Genomic DNA, 4,789 nt, shown 5'->3' with positions numbered 1-4,789 from the left:
AAAGAAAACAATACAATCATTCGTAGAGTATGCAAAAAGGACAAAAATTCTAGCCCAAATGCAACAACAAAAAGAAGTCCATTTTAGTGTAAGTATTTGTCTTTCTTGTGTATATGGTACATATGAAAAAATCCATTTATGAAATTTCATAGGTACATATACTATTGAAAGAAGAGAAAGAATCCTAGAAAATTATTTTTGGTGAAAAAACTAATAGGCTCCCTTGAGGTCGTCCTCCAAAAGCACTTTTCACTATATTCATCCACTTACAAAGATATATTACGTACTGATTAAAGGACATCTTCTCAAAGTCTATTCATTCTTATCTGAAAATATCTAGCATGAAATCCAAATTTCACAAAGACAGTACCCATTAGACAGAATATACAAGCGACAAATCTATATTATGTAACAGTTGAATCACATGTCATAGATATAAACGTTTGAACTAAAATAATATGTTTGTATTCAAATTAACAATGGGTACCAATTGTGAGGTATGTATTTCCTCTGCACCATATACAATTGTCATTTTATACACTTGAAAATTCCTATTGTAATTGACAATTCTGAAAAACAAACTTCTGCTATTTTGCCATGGTTATGCACTTGCTATTGTTAGCCTTAGCCATAGTTTTTCAAAAGGAACACATGGCGTAAAATTACCTATATCAAAGTTAGCTATGACCCAAACATGTTGCAAAAGATATATACTCCCTCCGTTCCTAAATATTTGTCTTTCTAAAGATTTCAACAAGTGACTACATACGAAGCAAAATGAGTGAATATACACTCTAAAATATGTCTATATACATCCGGACAAATATTTAAGAACGGAGGGAGTACATATCTACATATGTTAGTGATAAATATGCCGAGTTACAATGTATTAATTGTTATTAAAACATATTCAAATTAGTGTCACTACGTTTCTAACAGATGGAGCAAAAATTTGGTAGACAACCAAATTCCAATGGAATGTAACATCATGACAATATCCACCAAATGTGTATGATTCTTTGTTATCTTTTTTTGGAGCACAGTAAAGTAAAACATGGTTTAGTACAAATACTGAAAAACAAATTCATGGATTTTTAATATTCATGCATAAAACCATACATGACTTACTAAGCTTACTAGCCCGTGCAAGCGCACGGGTTGGCGACTAGTTCCTCTAATTTTTAGAAAAGCCGATAAGAATTTCTTTAGTAGAATCAGCTCACGGCCCATAAGTGCAGCGGCTGCCCAGTACAGGCTTCGAACTGTTTTTTTTTCGAATTCAAAACAACTCAGCCCATGATTAGCTTTATTAAGGGGGTAACCGGATTTTTTAACATCATAGGATTCCTAGCCCAATTGGCTCCCGGTCTATCTTGTGGGTCGGAGGTCTGAAGTTCGAATCCGATGCCACAATATTTTTTGCTGCTGCCACACATCCGAATTAGTACCACATTGAAAATTTCAAAAAAAAACTCAAAAAATTCTGAAAATAATAATATAGGTGAACGGATGAAAAAATCAGTGAAACGCACCTGGCTTTATTAGTAGGTACAGATTTAGAAATGTCGTGATCTTCGAATTCAGTGGGTTGGATACACTCTAAGTCAAACAGTTATTTTATCCAATACAATATGCTCACATGAAAAACAGTTCACCTTATGTCAATCATACATGTACTGAGGATTACCTCGTCTAAAAAATCCGAATCATTACAACACATGGACAACATAGGGGGTTTTGCAACATAATCCATTCAAAGACATGACACAACATGCAAGTACAATAATCTAATAACAATTTCAACTGGTATCTAAAGAAGAACCAAGAATACCTTGGGCTTCAGATAGCAGAAACAGCAGGACCTCCTCCGTCTTCAAATGCAACATTCTTACTTCCTCCAATTCTTGGGTTGCTTGCATAACGCGTGCCGCTAATTCCGTAATTTCCAGCCTCAAGATAAAGATTACCTCATTCATGGCAGCCACATCATCTCTTTCTGCCTCTAGTAGAGCCTCAAGCAGTATAATATATGTGCTCAGACTGCTCTCCGGCGGTGTTGCCTCTGAACTGCTACCATCTGGTAACATGGATGGTGCACTGCTTCCACAAATAGATTCTAGGGTTGTACATTGTGTCCTAGTGTGAACGACATCCTGAAAGGTTTCCGCTGGACATAAGTAAGAGATAGTTATCGTATTATCCAGGCAGTAAGCTTACATGGTAAACGACGGACGAATTATTTCCAAGCATGGCAAACTATATTTAAATGGTTCGAAGCAGCATCAGCCGAAAAGAAATTAAAATGGTAAGATGAAACTTGAAGGGAGTGTACCACCGCTATATTTAAGTTGTCAAGGCATCTAAGCAGTTGAAATAATCTGAGAAAGCACTTAACAGTGTGTCCTCATATAAACTACGAAGACAGTCTTCTAATGAAGTTGAGAGGAAAAGTTAAGGACTCAAATGAAATAGGCATGCATTTCTTTACGATAGTACAGCAGGCACTGCTGACATATTGGCCAACTCAGGTAGAGCGTAAAAACAAACAAGCATTCGAATCAAGCAATACAACAAAGCAGACAACTGAACTATTTGTAATTCGGTAGGATTACAGGTTGAGGGCACACAAGCCAAGAAAGCAGCCCCCTCGCATTACATTTCACATGTACTAAAACACACTGGCTTACCATATGTTGATGTGAAGCCTCGCTGCTATTGCAGTGTTCTTTGAAGATATCGTCAGCATCCCGTGGTTGCAAATCTAGTTTTTGTAGTTTATTCTGCACCCTCTATTTTGGTAAAATTAAATTTAATCGCATGCACTGGTCCGAATTTATCATCAATGGTTCATCTAAACTAATGAAAGAAGGTTGTGTGCATACACGACAATATATTTGTTTCCCTCTATTTTTATGCTTGTTCGAGGTGCCAGCCCCAAAAGAACGAATATTTTGCTTAATGGGGTTGGCAGCTCCATAATTAATAGAAGCATCAAATTAGTCATGCAACTTGGGAAGATAAAGAACACACAAATAAGTAATGAACAGAGGCTCGGAGCAGTTATGTAATAGCTAGCATCAGAAAATGTAGGGTAAAACGAACAAAAAGCAGCGGAACCACATGCTAGTTTGCTGATGTGTAATTAAGCATAGAGAACATTAAGCAGTCTGATGGAACCAACAGGTGGCATCAGAACAAAACTAAAGCATCTTAACTATATGTGCACTGGTATGTAATTTAGCACATGTAACATGTTCACTGCCAGAAGTATGGCCCTACAGGTGCAAGCAGAATAACGCGTCTCATGAAAAACTGAATGATGCCCTGAAAAAATTCAAAGGTGTGGTGCTTATGCTAGGAAACTGAACGTAGGCACCGACCGTTGGATAATAGTACCTGATTCTCGGCGGCGTATGGGTATCGTTGTCATACTTGATAGCTAAGGATCGTCGATGGTGCTCGTGTTGCGGTTGAGTTTGGGCCGGTTGTTGCCCTTGCTGAAGCGGCTCCGATGCTACGGGTTGCGGCGCCTGTCGACATACAAGAAAGCTCATCTGTGGTAAGTGAACAGTTGCACGATAAAGAGAAAAAACGAAGGAATACAAATCGAAATAACTTGATGAGGCTGCGGCCTCGGTAAAGCAGGGACGGTGGAGTTGAATATGGCGTCCGGAGCGGGTTCAGTGCAGTGGACGAAGGCTTCGGCGGGCGCATTGTACAGTGCTTTCGGTGAGGCGGATCTGTTGCGGCGGACGAGGGCTTGTATGAAGAGCCAGCGAAGGGGCGGACGAGGGAGTCAGTGAAGGGCCTACACTGTGGTGGACGAGGGCGCCGGTTAAGCAGATCCGGTGCGGTGGACCATGATGGCGGTCAAGGAGATCTAGAGCGGTGGACAAGCCAGTCGCTGAAGCGGCTCCGGTGAAGTGGTGAGTTGGCAGTTGGGGGTTCCAAGGTGCGGAAGGTAAATCCGGCGGGGTGTGAGGTCCACCGCTGTGGCGGAGGACTAGATTCGGCGGCATGCCATGGTTGGGGGGGTCGGGGAGGGGAAGGGGAGGGGCTCTGGGGAAGAATGTTGGGGGCAAAGAGGGGAAAACAATGGAGTTACCAAAGCAGCCCTTTTCCATTCATGTGGCAGGGGTAAAACAGGAATATCACAGGGCTAAACTTTCGGGCGCGTGATATTTCTATGTGAGCGGGAAGTTTGAAAGCTTTTGGCGCCTAAAATTATAAGTATTCTGCTCTCGTACGGACGACTATGATATCATGGCCGACAATTTGTTTGTTTTGCACGCAAAAAAATGTGCAAGTTTTGAATATCAATCTCTCCAACTTGAAACTTAGATTGTCCATTCAATTCAAATATGGATCATTGAGCTACTACAATCAAATACCATCATAGGGTCCAATTCAAATGAAATTCCAAATGTGTTTATCCTAAATATGATAATAAAAGCAAAAATGTGTATGTGTATGAATAAAGTGGATGCTTATAAAGTTTGAACATGCATGTATGTGTATATCTCTAGGTTTGATATATGAATTTGAAATCACGAAATCCCAGCTTAAAAAATGTACCTCCGTTTAAATGAATTACAAAAGCTAATGATGCGGTCGAATGCCAAAATTCCAATCTTAGATTTGTAATTCTGGTACATCAAGATATATCACGCATGTTCAAAAGTATTGTTATCTCATAGAACAAACTGTGAAACAAATTGATCAACCATGAGTGCACAATATCTCAATTACGCTAAAGTCCCTTGATTATAGACACCTCACTCTTTATCTG

This window comes from Triticum dicoccoides, chromosome 2B, assembly GCF_002162155.2.
Source record: "Triticum dicoccoides isolate Atlit2015 ecotype Zavitan chromosome 2B, WEW_v2.0, whole genome shotgun sequence".
NCBI lineage: Eukaryota > Viridiplantae > Streptophyta > Magnoliopsida > Poales > Poaceae > Triticum > Triticum dicoccoides.
This window is presented reverse-complemented; position numbering follows the sequence as displayed.